Source organism: Pleurodeles waltl, chromosome 3_1, assembly GCF_031143425.1.
Source record: "Pleurodeles waltl isolate 20211129_DDA chromosome 3_1, aPleWal1.hap1.20221129, whole genome shotgun sequence".
Lineage (NCBI taxonomy): Eukaryota > Metazoa > Chordata > Amphibia > Caudata > Salamandridae > Pleurodeles > Pleurodeles waltl.
Window position 1 is genome coordinate 754,576,108 of NC_090440.1, and position 18,837 is coordinate 754,594,944.

General features: G+C 46.0%; 1 protein-coding gene across 2 annotated transcripts in view; it reads left to right on the forward strand.

Moving 5' to 3' along the window:
• SPON1 (spondin 1) overlaps window positions 1-18,837 on the forward strand; it is a 1,167,370-nt gene that overhangs the window by 441,270 nt on the left and 707,263 nt on the right. The window lies entirely within an intron of this gene.

Below are 18,837 nucleotides of genomic sequence, written 5' to 3' on the forward strand. Positions count from 1 at the left end.
CCCCCCTCCCTTTAAGCCTCATAAGTATTTGGGCCTCCAGCGGATTATATTCAGGGTCTCAGAAAAGGTGGTGCAGTAGGGGCAGACTCTAGAGCTGTATTTACAACACTTCAATAGTTGTCAGGCAATGCTTCTTCTGACCCTGATAGGTACTTATGCGAAAATATTGCTTATGCTGATGACATTGCTATATTCGCTTCAAACCCCTCTATTGCACTTCTGTCTATCGAGCGTGAAGACATACATTTTGTGCAGTCTCCAGGTATTCACTAAATACAAACAAGGCCCAGATTCATCAGAACAGGCAATATCCTAAACCTGATAATTTGTTATATTTATTCCGCTATGTATTTGAGGTTTAATATCTCAACCAATATCAAGGAAATATACCAACATAATTATGAAACTCTTTTTGGTAATATGAACTATAGCTTACAGAATTTACACAGATTGCATTTAGGTATTCAAGATAGATGTAATGTGATTAAAATTGTATTCTCCCCCATGCCTCTGCCCTCAACCACCATGGGTCTATGGGTACATCTCAGCTGCTTGGGGAACATCTCAGGGGATGGTTTAAATGGTTTATCATCTATTTATTTTCCTCCCACGTCATCCCCACCCCTCCTCTCTCCCCCCCACGCCTGTCCTCCCCCTCTTTCTTCTCCTCCCGACTCCTGGCCTCCTCACCTACAATCTGGTGCTGTACTTCTATTTTCTTCCCATCAGCCCCCCCCCACCTGCCACCCTGTGCTCATCTGGTCGCGGGTCTCACAGGCTTATACCCATGGTTTAACAGAGTTTGGCCCACACAGGGTGCCCCTCTTGCACGCATTGAGCCCTTAGAATGCTTCTCCCTCACTCTCTGTGAGCCTAATATCTATCCCCCTCTCTTCTCTTCTTCCTCTTCTCTCTGTCTATTGCTTCTTCCTCTCTCATCTTTCCTTCTTTTCCTCTCTCTCCCTTCTACCTCTTCTACCCTTTCTCCTCCTTGACTGGTTTCTATCTTTTCTGAACGTCTGCAGATCCTCTTCCTGCCTTTCCTTACCACCCCCATTTGTTTTTCTCCTTACCACTTCCTCCAACTTAGGTAGTCCGAGTCACCCTCCCATGCTTTCTAGACCTAGAAGTACCGAGTTTTACTCCTGCAGACCCTTATGACGACCCCTGGCATGGAGACCATTCTGCCATTGATGAAAGTATCATGGAATGTCCATGGTCTCATGCACTATATCAAAAGAAAGAATGTTCTCTCTTATCTATGATCCAAACACACAGATATTGACCTCTTGCAGGAAACACATCTATCATCCTTGGAATCTGAAAAACTGTGCTGTGACTGGGTGGGCAAAGTGCTTTATAACGGCAGCCCACCGTCCCGATCGTGAGGCTCTGGCTCTTCACGCAAATGTGGGGTTGTGATTCCTCTTCGCTGTTCTTTACAGTTTAAGGTGCTACAATCATGGTCAGACCCGGATGGTCGATATATTCTTACCAAACGCAAACTTGGAGGTCGCACACTCTGCATTGGATCCGTGTACGCCCGAAGGGCTCCAAACCTTCCTTCTAGCTACACTTAAATCACCTTTTGACAGAGATCGGAGCCTCCTAAAACCCCTTGGGTGGAGATTGAAACTTGGCCCGAAACCCAATCCGCAGATTGGACATTGGCAACAACACAGGTAGGGCAATGTGGGGAGATGTAACCATTGGCTCTTAACGCATCCGATTGACCGAGAGTACACTTTTATATTGCTGGTTCACGGGACACAGTCCCGACTGGACTACTTCCTCATCCCTCATAAACTGGTCTCCATGGTCAGAGACTCCCGATTCCTAGAAGCAGCGATCTCCGACCATGCCTCTGTTAGTTTGGCACTAACCACATCATGCTTTAGCACGCCGCAAGGCAAAGAACAACTACATGCCCACATCTCTGCCTATATAATTGACAACAAAGGCTCATTCTCCTCTCCTCAAGTCTTATGGGCAGCGGCAAAGGTGACAATCAGAGGACAACTTATGAGAGACGCAGCCCTTACTAATGCCCAGAGACGCTCTCGCCAACGATAACTAGAAGGACTAATAGCAACATATACCCGCGACTATATAGCAACTCACTCCCTGGCCATGTGCTGTCGTCTTGAGAAGGCAAAGATGGAACTCAATGCTTTATATGCATCCCAGGCAGAGTACGTCCTGCAAAGGATGAAGGGCAGACACTATGAGCAGGGCAAAAAGGCAGGTCGCTTGCTAGTGGCCCAGCTACATTAGCGGGAGGCAGTGCTCGCATTCCATGTCATTCGGGATGCTGATGGGATGCTCTTCACCCACCACAGGATGTAGCTGATGCATTCAGATGCTTTTATCGGGCCCTCTATACCCCCAAAATGGGAGAGGATCATGACAGACTGGCTGCATTTTTTGAGGGCGCCCGGATTCCCAGTCTTACTGAGGAGGGCAGAGGGCTAGTAGGAGGCATGATCAGCAAAGAGGAGACTTTACATGCTATATCCAACCTACCCTACCATCGAGCCCCAGGGGAGGATGGATTCCCAGCAGAATATTACAAATGGACTGGAGCAGATACGGTGGACTCCCTCTATGAAGCCTTCCTGAAGTCCTCAAGGTATTCTGGCAGCTTGACGTCCCTCCACTAAGACAATGGTATATGCCTACCATTGAAAGACATTTGTGATATATTCTGCAGAGAAACATATTGATCCTCTTTCTGCCCCTCTTTCTAAAGTCTTGCTCTATATTCTTTTGCTTGCCCTGCAGGGCTCTGCTCTGGGCACTTGTATGGTCTATCTGTCCTGTCTGCCTTTTTGCAGCGGCCTGAACAACCCTTCTTGTTCAAGGTTTCTGAAGGGTCGTGTTCATCTGTTTTGATAGTCAAGTGTGGATTTCGTATGTTGGCTTCTGCTTACATTTCTCGCTGAATTTTCAGTTTTTAGTTTGTATGAGGAAATATGTTTCCGTGAAACCACTGGATGTAGACCTTATGTGCAAAACTCGTTTGGTCTTCTTGCTTTGTTGGAAACGTGTCTGCTAGTTTCTAATATTTTCTTTGTGTTCTCCAAGTGAGTGAAAAACCACAATTGACTAAACCAAATGACTGGCCTCACTCTACATTCATGAACAGTCATCTAGTAGGATTAGTTACCTTGGTAGATCTTTGAGTGGGGTCTCAACCCGCAAATGGATTGGGGCACTGCCAGCTGAAGCCACACTCTGAGAATTGGAGCCCTCTTGACAATACTTCTTATCAGGGTTCGCTTTGAATACTTGTGTGTGGGCAGTGTATCAAAGACAAAAATTAGGTACAAGAAAAAGAAACGCACAGTATGACATTTTTAAAATACAAGTATATTTATAGTCCTTTTTTCAAAGAGAGTGAGCTTTATTATCTGTAAGGTTACATATATGTGTAAAAAATATATATATACATATAGATAGATAGATAGATAGATAGATAGATAGATAGATAGATAGATAGATAGATAAAAATATGTCATAATTTGGAAACTCGCTTTTCAAACTATTGTTAAAGGGATCTTTCCATTTTATGTTGCAGCACTTTTCGTTAATGGAAAAGAAACTAGTTGTCAACCTTTAGCTGTTATGAAATAATAGAATTTCATTGAATTATAACGTATGCAAAATAAATATTGAGCATCTCTGTTTATCAAAACGCTATGGAAATTGTTTCACAAGTTGTGCTTTATAATTTTGTCAAGCATGGTACATGAGGAATGTATTCTTGCCCAACTGTCCTTTCGTTCGACCTTGGTCGCCATTTCTGAGGCACAAACTTCAGAAATAGTAATTATTATATTTTGTGGATTTGGAGCTTCAAAATCAATACGAGTGCTGGCATTTCGATAATTGCAACTGGATATTCTTAACACGGTGTATCTTGAATCGATTGCTGCATTAAATTAAAAAGAATGATTTAAAAACTAATGAACAGTCCAGCGATTTTTAGCAGCAGGCAGAATATTTTCTGCACCTGGAGAAGCATTCTGTTAGTTTTCTTCACCAGTTTTCATTTTTAAGCTGAAGACATTAAAATTAGTATATACATGCGAATAACCTAATGTTTAAAACCTCGATCAAAGAGGTAGAATTGTTCTTATATGTTAACGTGGACACATCTCGAATCACCAGAGCTTTGAAAATAATACCAATGATATGTTTGAAGTGACTTTGTAAAAGTGGCATTGATGCCAACAGGGAGCACTGTTCTTTTGTACCATTTTAAAGGTTCCATAAAAGAAAACGGAGTAAATGAGGTTTCTTCTAGTACATACCACTCCAGGAAAACATGGAGCAATTTGGCTTTGCTCTATTTTTTGCTTTGACTAATCTGTAAAGAAATAAATACATTTTTACTCCACTAAAAATATGAAAACTAATACTAACGTGGCAAAATCTATTTCTTATTATGAAAGCAACATAAATGTTACCTTATTTGTAACCTTAATTGAAAAAAATATTAACTTCCTTAAGAAAACTGTTTTACGCAAAAATTGAATAATTGGAAAAAGCTAGCAAAAATGGAATAATTGGAAAAAGCCATTTTGTATATCTGTTGTAATAGTTACTGAATTTTTGCGCAAGAGCAATTGTTATGTAATATATGGCCAGATGCACCATTCTGAATTGCACAGTGACTTTTTGTTAAAGAAAAACTATTTTGTTAACCAAACTATGTATTAGCAGGGTAACAAAACAACGAATCGCAGGGGATCGAAGAAGATCCTGCCTAATTAGGATTCATGTGGCAGTATGAGATCTAATGTGATTGGCAGCAGTAATGGAGGTCTCGAAAGGCCACCATCTCTGATTGTATTCCAAAACTGTTTTTTTAAAGCAGCCCATGTTCCTTAAAGGAACTGGTGCTGCTTTAAAAATATAGGCCCTCATTACAACCCTGGTGATCAGTGATAAAGCGACAGTGATACCGCCAACAGGCCGGCGGTAACAAAAATGGAATTATGGCCACGGCAGAAACCGCTCAGACAGCCACTTTAACACACCGACCACCATGGCGGTATCAACAAGCACCACGGCGGTAACCGCCAACAGCCATGCAGAAGACAATGTACCGCCCACACTATTATGACAGGCCTATCCGCCACCTTTTCCGGGGCGGTACCAACGACATCAAAAGCACAGCGGAAACAGAACACAGAAGTCAAAGGACTCACATCTGGAGACTCAGGGAACAACTACAACACCATGGAGCCTGAGCTGCACATATTTCCGATGATCGTCTACCTTTTCCTGCATTATGAACACTTATGCCGGCAAAGATGACCATGGTGAGTACTGCCGCCTAGCACACAAGGGAGGGGGGAGGAAAAAGAGAGTGACACACACACACGTAACACGCAACACCCCCACCCACAACACCATACACACAATCAGAAGCACAAACATTACATATCCACCCCGTACCCCTCAGGAAAAATGCAAGGACAAAATGATTGGAAGAAAGTGAGTGTAATACGATAAAATACCATGAATAACTGCATCAAAATACAAACGTATATACATATTTACAAATGTAGGGACACTGCCCAGTCCTCAATGTCCGTGGGCTACAGGGCCACATCACATAGGCCAAAGCCCCACCTCACTCCTGCAACAACACGAAGAGAACACAGAAGGGGCATCAGGTCGAAAATACAAAGGCACCTCAGGGGGGCAGGGAATTGGGGGGGCACCCACTTCTCGTACAAATGCTTCAATGGCATGAACAAGGTCTTTCTTAGCGGTAGTGAATGCGAGACTTCAGTCAGCCATTCGATGATTTGTAAACAGCTGTCCTTGCATGGGACGTGTAACGCCTCGGCTGCAAACTTGGCTTGTTATCTGAAGGGAGTTCCAGTCCCCTTGATTAGACCTACGTTCCAGGTGCTTTCAAACGGCAGCTACGTCTTTCACTGTTGGTGTACACGACACACACACACACAGGGAATAGCCCTACGCACTAGGCAATGCACTAACAGTCACAATGCTAGTCACCAGCCCATGGACAAGGATACCTAACGCCAATTGCAGCATACCTGAGATCCACAGACACGTGCCCAGTAGTGGAGGCCTACTAGCTTGGTTGGACGAGGTGTACATCAACCCTGCCCAAAATGGGCACTGCCCTGCAATGTCCGGCCTGGCCTAGGGGCACCCACAGGCCCACATCCCCCACCCGTATGCCACCCCACCACACACAAGTAGTATACTGGGGCACTGTACTCACCCCCTTGTGGCTGCTGTGAAGCCCCCAAGCGCCCATCCAGCTCCAGATAGGCCACCGCCAGTATGTGAGCCATCAGGGGGGTCAGGGTTCGACGGGCATCTCCTTCCTTGTTGGGAGGCCATCCCCAGCTGGGCCTCGGCCGTCTTCCATGCCCAGCATCTCTGGTCCTCCCACTGTTTGTGACAGTGGGTGCTCCACCTGCTGTAGACCCCCAGGGTAGCACGTCCTTGGCAATGGCATGCCATGTACCCTTTTTTTGATGGGCGCTGACCTGAAGAGAAATACACATAGGAAAAGGTATCAGTCAGCCCGTCCTGCCTGTTACACTCATGGCCCACCATAGCCCTCACATCCCCTTATGCACATACATTGCCCACCATACATGCAGCAGGCTGCTCAGGGCCCTTCCACCAACCCCCCCACACGAGGCCCTCACAAACAGCACTCCATGCATTCATACCTCATGCATCATGCTCACAGTGTACTCACCTGTTGGTCTGGAGGCCCATACTGCATTTGGTACTGGGTAGGACCCCATCCACCAGTCTCTCCTACTCTGCAGTGGTGAAGGCAGGGGCCCTTTCTCCAGTGACATGAGCCATGGTCGGTTCCAGACACAGGTCACAGCAGCACTTGCAGTGTAGGTCCTCTCCTGTTGAAGGTCAGGTAGCAAGTGAGTGAACAGATAAAAAATGGCGGTCACATCCACGGCGTTGCGTACCCGTCACCGCCGGCATACATCACCATTGGCCTCTGTAACCCATAGGGCCCAGTGGTATCCAATGAGGAGTTGCACAGCAGTTCTCGACCGCCTTGCACAGAGGCGCACAACGTCAGCAGAATTACCTCATTTCCACCTGTCCCTTTATACAGGACAGGCGGACGCAATTTCGGGGGGGGGGGCAGACCATGGTACCTAACTGCATTACAGTCCAATCCAACAATATACTGTTACAGTCAAAACATGCAATGCAGTGTATTGTTTGGAAATATGGAATACTGACCAGCTGCTCAGCGTTTGCCCACTAGATTGCAACCGCTGTGTATGAATAGGAGATGGAGACATCCACCTGTGACAGGCCCCTGGTGGACTTGGCAACAATGGAGGACAGGCACATTATCCTCACCTATAGACTGGACAGGACCACAATCACAGAGCTGTGTGCCCAATTGGAGCTTGACCTGATATCTGCTACCCGTCAGCCCACCGGGATCCCCCCTCTTGTGCAAGTCATTTCAGTGCTCCATTTCCTGGCAACTGGCTCCTTCCAAGTGACCATGGGGCTTGGCAGCAGGAATGTCTCAGCCAATGTTCTCAATAATGCTCACCAGAGTATTGTCTGCCCTAATTAAACACATGCACAGCTACATAATTTTCCCCCAGGTGGAGGATTTGGCCACAGTGAAAACAGATATCTATGCAATGGGACATATCCCCAACATTATTGAGGCAATAGACGGTACTCATATTGCATTTGTCCCCTCCCCCCCCAGAGAAATGAAAAGGTGTTCAGAAATCGAAAGAGCTTTCACTCCATGAATGTGCAGATAGTGTGCCTGGCAGACCAGTACATCTCCCATGTCAATGCAAAGTATCCTGGGTCTGTGCATGATGCCTTTATCCTGAGGAATAGCAGCAACCCATATGTGATGGCTCAACTCCAGAGGCACCTGTGGCTAATAGGTGAGCCCTGGTTCCCACCCAGTAGGTGTTGGTGTCTGGGTATGGTATGGGCCCTGAGGGTTAGTGTGTGTCTAACAGGTGTCCCTCGATATTTGGAGGTGACTCTGGTTACCCCAACCTCTCGTTGCTACTGACCCCTGTGAGGAATCCCAGGACAAGGGCAGAGAAACGTTACAATGAGGCACATGGGCGAACAAGAAGAATCATAGAAAGGACATTCATCCTCCTGAAGGCGAGGTTTCATTGCCTCCATCTAAAAGGTAGATCCCTGTACAACTCACACAAGAAGGTGTGCCAGATCATCATGGCATGCTGTATGTTGCACAACCTTGCCTTACATCGCCAGGTGCCTTTTCTGCAGGAGGATGCGGCTGGAGGTGGGAGTGTGGCAGCAGTGGACCCTGTGGACAGTGAAGATGAGGAGGCAGAGGATGAGGACAACAGAAGTGCAATAATACGACAAAACGTCCAATGACACACAGGTAAGACACTGTAATTTCACTTTACATTGACAGTTTTGTGTTTGACGTTGTCACTGGCAGGCTGATTTTCCCACTTCTATGGCCACTTACTGTACCCTTTGGCATGTCTATTTTCAGATATTTGTTCCCCACTATCACTCCTGGTGTGTTAACTGCAGCTAACTACAGGTCATTCCTATGTATACATTACTGTACAATTGTATTGCAGTGTTTAAAGCTTGTTAAACAAATACATAGTTTAATCATTTGACAGACTCCATACTTGTATTTATTCAAATTGTGTTTATTTAAGTGCTAATAAGTAGAGGGTGACGCGCAATTGGTGATGGTAGAGGAATGTCCAGGATAGAGTCCAGTCTATTTGTATCACAGGTGCATTATCCAAGGGGGCATAGGAAGTGGCGCAATGGCAGTTCAAGGTGGACAGGGTGACAGAGTGGGACACAAGGGTGACAATCAGGAGAGTCTTATTTCCTGGCAGGGGTCTTGGCAATAGTATCAGGCTTTTGCCTGGATCGCAGGGACCGTTTGCGGGGTGGTTCTCCTTCTGCAGGGGGTGGGGTGCTGGTGGCCTGTTGTTCCTGTGGGGGGGTGTCCTGCCCACTAGCGGCAGCGGAGTTGGAAGGCTGTACATCGGTTTGGCTAGTGTCAGGGGCCTGCTGGTGTGCCACTGCCTCCCTCATAGTTTTGGCCATGTCTGCCAGCACCCCTGCAATGGTGACAAGGGTGTGGTGATGTCCTTCAAGTCCTCCCTGATCCCCCAGGTACTGTCCCTCCTGCAGCCCCTGGATCTCCTGCAACTTGTCCAGTATCTGGCCCAGTATCTGGCCCATCGTCTCCTGGGAACGGTGGTATGCTCCAAGGATGTTGGAGAGTGCCTCCTGGAGACTCAGTTCCCTGGGCCTGTCCTGCCCCGGCCGCACAGCAGTCCTCACATCTTCCCTGTTGTCCTGTGCCTCTGTCCCCTGAACCATGTGCCCACTGCCACTGACCCCAGGTCCCTGATCGTCCTGTGTTTGTGGGGTGGCCTGGGGTCCCTGTAGTGGTGGACACACTGCTGATTGATGTGTCCTGGGGACAGAGGTAATGGCCCGCTGGGTGTGTACTGTGCTGGTGTTTCCTGAGGGTGGGAGCCTCTGTGGAGGTATGGAACTGTCCAGAGATCCCTGACGGGCCAGGTTGGGCATCCAGATCCAGGCATCCAGAGCTGCTGTCATCACTGTGGGCCTCTTCTGTGGGGGGACTGGATGTTGTTGGCACCTCCTTTCCGGTGACGTTGGGTGGGGGACCTGTGGGAATGTAAATGCAGTGTTATTGTTTCTGTGTGTCATCTTGTGTATGGGTGTGTTGCCCTCTATGGTTGTTATTGCCCTGTCAGCTTTGCCTTGTGTGAGTAATTATTTTGTGGGATAGGTGATTTTCTCTAGTGTGCATGCTTTAGTGATGGGTGTCCATGCAGGTCTGTGATGGGGGTCCGTGCATTGGTGTTACATGCAGGGCTTGGTATTGGGAGGGGTGGGTTGTGATTGTGAGGTGTGTGTGAGGTGGTGGAGTGATGGGAGTGAGTGTAAGGGTGGGGGTTTGTGCTGGCATGGAGGTAAGGGGTGATAGTAATAGAAAGTTGACTTACCAGAGTCAAGTCCTCCTCCTACTCCTGCGAGGCCCTCAGGATGCATGATTGCCAAGACTTGCTCCTCCCAAGTTGTTAGTTGTGGGGGAGGAGTTGGGGGTCCACCGTCAGTCCTCTGTACAGCTAGTTGGTGTCTTGCTGCTGTGTGAACGCACCTTCCCCTGTAGGTCTTCCCACTCTTCCTGATGTCATCCCTTGTTCTGGGGTGTTGTCCCACAGCATTGACCCTGTCCATGATTCTCCGCCATAGCTCCATCTTCCTAGCAATGGATGTCTGCTGCACCTGTGATCCGAATAGCTGTGGCTATACCAGGATGATTTCCTCTACCATGACCCTTAGCTCCTCTTCTGAGAACCTGGGGTGTTGGTGTGGTGCCATGGGTGTAGTGTGAGTGGTGTGGATGAGGGTGTGTGGGATGATGTGTTGGGGTGTGTGATGTAAGGTGCGTGGATGGTGTATAGGTGATGATGGTGTATTGCTGTGGTCTTGTCTGTTGTCTTGCTATTTCTCTTGTGGCAATTGTTTGTATTCATAAAGGGTTGTGGGTAATGTGGGTGTGTGTTTTATAGTGGTGTGGGTGTGTTTGTGTGTATGTGTGTTATTCAAATTGTCCAATGTGGTGTTGTTTGTTAGGTTGTGTGAATTTTGAGCGCAGCGGTATGTACTGCCAATGGTTTAGCGCCATTGAATGTCCATCGCAGTGATTCGTGGGTCATAATGCTGTGGGCGTAGTTCTGTTGGCGTAACGGTGTGGGTTTTGCTACCGCCAATTTATCACTGACCTTTGGACTGGCGGACTTGTGTGTGTGGCTGTATAGTGACGGATTGCTATGTGTGGGTCATAATATGGGTGGCAGTAATCCACTGCGGCTACAGTATGTTGGCAGTAGTCAGCATGGCGGTAAGCGGTACTTACCACCAATGTCATAATGAGGGCCATAGTTTTCTGTTTTGAAAAACTTCAGAGCAACAAGGCAATCGTCCCCTAGAAGACTGCCTACCTCCCTTGAGTCTGGAACCTCGAGTACAAAAGGGAAGGGTGTCCGAAGTGGACCAGATTGCCTTTGCAAATCAGTTACTATCTCCTTTGGTGGCTCGATAACTGGTCAGTGGTCTACCAACAGATTTGCTGTCAATCCTGATTGGCAATTTATAAGGAATGCCCCTGTCATGCCCCTTACAAATTGCAGTTCGAGTCACAGAATGCATTTTATGAATCAGAAAATCTATTCAAACTTGTAAAATGGATCTTGTACTTAAGAGATGGACCTTTGACATTGCAAACCCTGTCATTCACAAATTTCAGTGCTGCAGCCCAAAAAGGGCTTAGTACATATGGCCCCACATACCTCAGTCAAATCTATTTGTTCTATTCATAATTATATGAAGGCCAAATATTCAAAGAGCATTTGTTGCATTTCTTGGACTAGAGCATTTTTTTTTAAATCCGGCCAGTGATGCTTTATGTAACACACACGCATATTTGTAAATGGGAGAAATGGAGACATCAGGTAAGTTCTATCACATGAGAAAGTACTGAACTGGTTTTAGCTCTAGTGAAACATATGAAACAGTGGTGTAATCCGTATGTCTGCAGCACATGTTTTCTGCTTTTCAGAAAATAGTGTTCCCTCATCCACCTGAGAAGCACCCAGCCCCAGGCACCAAACACTGGTAAAAAAAAAAAAAAAAATCATAATAGTGAAATTGAAAACCACACCCGCAGTATGATCTAAAATACAAGAGGCAAGGATATTACCAGTCTTTAATCAAACACAACACAACACATCCCACAGAATCACTCTTGAACACGCAGCCAGGCACTATCCAGATAGGCATACTTGCTAGTGCGCATATGCCAAATCGCTCTTTAGTTTTTTTATAACCTATGAAAACTTAGGGGTCTGACCTGGTGTCAACCCTGGCCTTCAATTCTCAGGGGTTTCAAGAGAGCAGTACTTAAGACTCGCAGGAGCATCACATGTTGACGCAGTCCTGGGTGTGTAAGGCAACAGCCATCTATTTCCTGGGGTTGCTTGTCAATCACGTCACAGGCTGCAAGCAACATTCTTTCCTGACTTGTCACCTGTGACGAGTTGGGAAAGGTTGGGGCTACAACATGCTGCCTCTAAATGACTGAGGGCATATGACCGGATATCACACATACAACAGATCACATGCTTGCTGTAAATAGATAAAGTGTACATGCTTTATGCTCAGAGTATCTGTTTGCATCATTTTGATTAGCGGCTGAGAGGTCAGCAACAATTTCTCTCACAACCTCCAGGCCTCATTACTGGCACAGTCGCACACCCTTTTGCAGGCCGGTGTATTTGATACGGATCAGTCAGATCACAGCAGGACTTTCCACTGTTCCACAGCTAAGTTATTTGGGACGGAGGCCTCACCTCGTGTCCGCTAGTCTGTGTTTTGTTTTCTCGTGGAAGGGGGTGTGAGGTGATGTTACTGCAAGTGCTGCAGACTTTGAGGCTGGAGGACAAAGTTTGGGTCTCACTTTGGCTCGACCTGTGGTTTTGAGCAAATCAATCACTCATTCTCACCATGCCAAATTAATGTGACCTTGCGTAATTTAAGTGGTGCTCTCCAAACTATTCTGAAACTGAAAAAAAAATAAAGAAAAAACATCTATTTGCTTTCAGCCTCAAAGCTGAACCCCAGCCCATCCTGATCCAGCCCTGAGGCTAAAACACCCCTAACACACAACACATAAACTCACCAGTGAGCATTATATTGCTTTTTACTTTTGCCTTGCTAACATCTTAGCAACTGTGTACCTCCTTTACACACATTTTAACAGAATCACAATTGCAATTGGAATACATGACCATTGCTCTGTGCGCTCTACAAAGAGGCCAAGGATTGGATGACCATGTAATTCTGAACACCATTATAACCCACTGACAGACACTGTGAAAACCGTCAGCCTCAACTCTACATCCCTAAATCATAGCCAGTAATAAACACTTGAAGTTGACTCAGTTCAAAGCATGCTCTATACAAAAGTAATGTACTAAATTAAAGTGCCTGTCAGTGGATCAGAAAGGGGTGCAGCACACTTACTCATCCAAATCCTAGGCCTCCAAGTAGAGTGCACAGAGCTTATTTATCATAGAAATAGTACTGAAAATTGAACTTACATGCACCACAATTTAAAATTGTTATCAGAGGAAAACCCCAAACCCTGCTGTGAAATGTCAGGCTAACACGTTTAGCTCGCTCTAAAATTAGTAACTTGGTGTTACGCCCCACCATTTTCAAATTCTATCAGCTGCCACCAAGACAGCATTTGCTTACACCTCCCATGGTTCACCCAACGATCTTTATGTTTTCCTAATGTAATGCTGCGTTTGTGCACATCCTGATTTTGGCCTGTAACCAGCAGCGGTGAGGAACGTCGCCCCACTGCTTTGAGCAGTGCATAAAAATAAAAATAAAATTATAATAACACAGTTTCATTATCATTTTATTTTTCAGTGCCTGAGCCAGGTTAGAGTGGAGTTGGGCTACCACAAAGGGAGGAGGAGTGGGGTGCACCATAACTGCCCATGACAGTTTAGCAGGCCGTGTTGGGCCATTCAAACAGACATGCACACTTAGCATTTCTCCACCGTGCAATCTTGCACAGCCGGGTGGAGAATGTGCACAGATTCCCACTCCCTTTCTGAGCACCGAACTAGTCCGCTGCTGTCATGCTGGTGACAGCAGTGTCTTGATTGGCTAAGGGGAGTCTGGGAGCCTGTGTGCTTCAGGGAGTCAGGAAGAGGATGAGGACATGGGTAAGTGTTCTTTTTTTATTTTTTTATCCCCCTACCCCGCCACTCTCATTCATTAGCAGCCGGGATTGCCTATAACTAAATTTCTTAGTCATGTCTGTTGAATGCAATTACTATACCTTTTATATGAGTTACTTATCTAGCTAGCTATAAAAAGCAGTTTTAAGATCACATCACAGCTACCCAGGAATATATGTTTAATTCCAGTCTTTTTCAGAGATTACAACTTTGGCTGACAGAAAATCATAGGATGAGGGTGTCCAGACATTTACTTTGCCCCTTTGCTAGGGTGGAATCGTCAGTCGGCATGGAGACAACTTCAGTTCTCTACAATGTCAGCTGCCCACAAGACCAAGGTCATCCCAGACAGGTCAAGGGTCGTCACGGCTTCAGGACTCTACAGTTCAAGGCTAGCTCATTGACAAAAATGTCTGTTTTTCCCGAATCTGCCTTTCTTTCTGAATACAACAAGACCATATGCAGGTCAAGAAAGTGCAAGCTGTTAATTTTTCTTTAAACACGACCACTGCCATAGAACTTTAACAGTCTAGTTGCCAGGAAAAGTATCCTTACTGTAGAATTTACAATTGATTAACAGGGCATCTCCAAGTTCCTTCAGTGGAACCATGGGCACTGCAGCCAGCAACTCCATTTGTCCCATTCATCATACCCCTTGGTGCAGTGGTCAGCATCACAATACACCATCCCAAACACCAGGGAGGCCTACTCCCATTTTTGGCAGATGGAGAAATGCTGACTGCATCCCATACTTTCACCTTGTGGACAAGGGCCAATGACCAGATGCACCTGGTTCTTGCAGAATGAGCCCAGTAGCTTCTTCAAAGTGCATAACTGCACAGGGATGTAGTCTCTGCCAGAGGCCATTAGCAGATGGCAAAATCTCTCCATGTCTTGTCCCGCAGCACAATTCTAAATCTGTGGAACAGCACCCCACCGCACGACCTCTGCAATCATGGAAACGTTTCCTGTCCATGTCCCTACTCAGTAGGACTCAACCAGGCATCCTGTCTATGAGATGTCATGGAGAGGCTTCCAATTCCTCCACCACCATCTTGGACCATAGACACATTTTTGCATGAAGGGCTCAAGAAATATACTGATATTAAAATATCTTTCTTTACTACTAGGAACATATTTTCCCTCTGACACAAAGTTAAGGTTTGAGCTGTAATACTATCATCTTTACAAAGGGAACTCAGAGAAGATAGAATGGCTATCTCTATTGTTTATAGATGTCAGTATTGACCTGACCCCTGTCTTGGTCTATTGCCTTACTAGAGGCTGTATCACTGACTGCAAGCAGCAGTGAGAAGGCTGTGGCATGGGGTAAACCAGATGCTCACCTCCTGGTATTTCCCCCTAGGGATGCAGACCGAGAGGCTGGACAAAATGGGAAAATGGATAGCAGAGACACCGGAACCCTGCTCCCTGTGGGAGGAGATCTCAATCTAACCCTGCACAGTGACCTAGACAGAATGATGGCGTCTGGAATAGACCTAGGACAGACTTGTGCCTTGCCTCCTGCCTCAACATAATAAGGTTGGAAGACCTGTGGTGGGAAGAACACCCAGGGACACAACAATAAGCATACAACTCCAGCAAAATGTGCCTTGTGTCTAGGTTCAACTATTTCTTGACATCAAGATATCTGCTGGGTAGGTTTAGTCATATGATCATACCCTCATATGGTATCTCTGACCACTCGCCCCTGACAACAGACCTACAAACAGGTCCCCTGGAGCCATGGAGGGAATGGAAGCTAGACATAACCAACTGGACTACCAGAAAGCTGATCGATGAGACCACAGACATCCACTTTAAAGAAAACTTGGGCATGGTGGACTCTGAGATACACTTCTGGGAGGCATACAAGACAATCAGGTGGGACAAATTATCACACATGTCTCTCATACATGGAAAGAGAGAAGTAGAAAGGTTAAGGCTCTAGAAACTAAACTAACACAACAGTAGGCTGACCATGTGATGACCCCCACCATGAGCCTAGCACTTCTAATAGAAGTGATGAGAGATGACCTAAGAAACCTGGTCTGCCAAGAGGCAAGAGTGTTATGTAAAGCAAAACAGGGCAAACTATATCAGTTTGGCAACAAACCAGGTACATTACTGATGTGGATAGCCAAGAAAGAGGAAGGCCAAAGATGAGTATCCACCATAGACACAGGTACAGGGAGCCAGCCGAAACCGTGGCCACCATAGCACAGGCCTTTTTTACGCACTTGGCTGAACCTTAACAGGCTAGGGTAGGGGATATACATGAGCAAACTATAGAACTTTATTAAGGATATACCACCAGACAGACTTCAAGAGATAGTGAGCCACCCCCTAGATGCAGAATTGTAGGAGCAAAAGATTTCTGATGCATTTGGTTTGATGGAAAGTGTCAAATCTGTGAGATCTCAATGGCTCATCCCCTGAATTCTTTAAATGTGTAAGAATAGTGGGCCTGGTCAGAGTAATGTACTGTAGGGTAAGGAAGGAGGGATCCCTGCCCCAAGACCACATGGGTGACAATAGTTATGAGCCACATGCAACGGAAGCCTCATCTTCTAATATCACTAATAAATATGGAAACCAAGATCTCAGCAAGTGTATTAGCCAGTCATCTGCTACAATTGGTCACATTTGTGGCTCCCGATCAATTGACTTTTATGTCCCTCAGGGCAATAAGGCACAACCTTCGCAGACTGGGCAGATGCCTGGTGCGAAGTGACCTGATTGATGAGTTGGCCGTCCTGTTCGCCATAGACGACGAAAAGTCATTTGACTCATTGGAATGGTCCTATTTAGTCACTACATAAAAGGGGGATGGGTGTGGAGTGCCTGCCTGACTGAGGTGAAATTGTTATACAGAGACCCTATAGCTAGAGTCAGGGTGAATGGGTCCTTTTCTAGGGATTTCAGATTAGACAGGGTACCTAAAAGGGATGCCTGCTGTCCCCTCTACTCCTTGCAATGGTCATTTAACCCATGGCCAGCTGGTTGCTGAACGATGCACTGGTAAGAAGTATCCAGTGGGACCCAGAATGGGAGTTTGGTGCCTCCTTATATGCAGATGGCATACTGTTGTATCTAGCAGACCCAACACACTCAGATCCCAGGGTGTTGGAAATTCTGGAGGTGTTTTTTCCTACTAAGGGATTTGGACAAACTGGCATAAATCAATTGCATTCCCATTGTCAAAGGAAGGGGAGGAATGGGCCTGACACTAACCTTTAAAATCGCAACCAAAAGGTTTCACATATTTCGAGATCTTTATCATGAAAGATTGTGAAGTGTTCACCAGGGAAAACTAATGAAAATCTGTGAATCCTACGAAATAGATGCTGACCTTTGGAGGAGACTGCTACTGTCCTTCATGGGCAAAGCTGCTCTCTATAAGCTTATATATCTGTCATAATTCCTTTGGGCCTGATTTAGAGTTTGACATCACATTCATGACAGATATCCCGTCTGTCATATTACAATTCCTTTATATCCTAATATTGCAGACAGGATATCCAACACATTTGTAATGGAATAACCCATCCACCAAACTCTAAACGAGGCCCTTTATGTTTTACAACATGCCCTGTTGGAGGTCCTCAATGACTTACTCCGGTCAGTAGCTGATGTAACATTAGGTTTATTGTGGGAAGGTGGGACACTGAGAATTGCCTGAACAGTCTTCCCAGAACTACATCTTTATTACTGATTGACATAATTGCAAGGGATCAATGGCTGGGACTTTTCTTCAGGAACCCTTTGTGATGGCAGACAGACGTTCCATGGAACCAGCGGGATAAGCCTGATTATTACACGCTGAAAGTGGGGGGACATCACTTAGTGGTCAAGAAATAGCATAAAGCTACCAAGAACTTGGGTTGGAAAGGTAAATTGATACTAGAAACCCCACTGTAGGATTCTGAGATACTGAAAGGGCTAGAAAATATAGAGGGGTTCAGAAAGTGGGACCTACTGGGAGTCTCCAAAGTAGGCGGCATCTGGCAAGGAAATGGGATAATAACCTCTGCTGAACTACAGGAACAATATGTGTTGACCGGCAGCTAATCCATTTGATCCCAGCAACTGAGATGTCTTCTTCAAAGACACATACAGACCTTGAAGAACACTCCGGGTAGACTAGAAGATGATTATTGGGAGCGGTATGCTGATACCCCCAGGAGCAGCCATAGGAACAGGATTCTAGCTAATCCAATTGAAAATACTCCACAGAGCCTACTTCATGAGGACTAGTTTTTTCCACATGGGGAGGACCGATTTAGATCACTGCTTAAAGGGGTACATACAGACAGACACTCTGGTACACAAAATCTGGGGCTACCCCAGGATCCAGGAATAATGATGTAAAGTAGGCCGAAGGCTGTCTGCAGCCCTGGAATCTACACTGAAGCTCACTCCACAGTTGGAGACCCTGGGCATATGGGGGAAACAAACCCGAGACCTCTACACACTCCTCTTTTGTAATATCGCTTTGATGGTGGCGAGATGCAATGTGACCATGCTGTTGGGGCAGGACAAGCTCTGACACCACATGCCTGGTAGTCAAATCTGGACTGGTGTATGAGGGCCAGAAAGTTTTTATACAAGGCATGGGGCTGCTCACAGATGTTTGAGAAAATATGGGGCCCCTGAAGAAGCACCAAAGAAACTGGTCCCTACTGGGGTTTATGAGCGGGAGGCCCAGGCAGTGGTAAGAAATGAGGAGCCATGCTATTAAAATTGGGAATAAAACATTGTTTATTGAAAGCTCTATGTAGGGCTCAATCATATGCCCACTGGTGGCATAGGACTGTGGTTATGATAGCATTGATACTGTAACTTGAATGTTATGCCTCAAAATGTTGTTCATAGTTTGGTGGCTGCTGTATTTGAATTGAAACTCAATAAAAAGGTTTTCCTAAAAAGAAAAGAAAAACATACAGGTGTTGCTTCTGTCCAG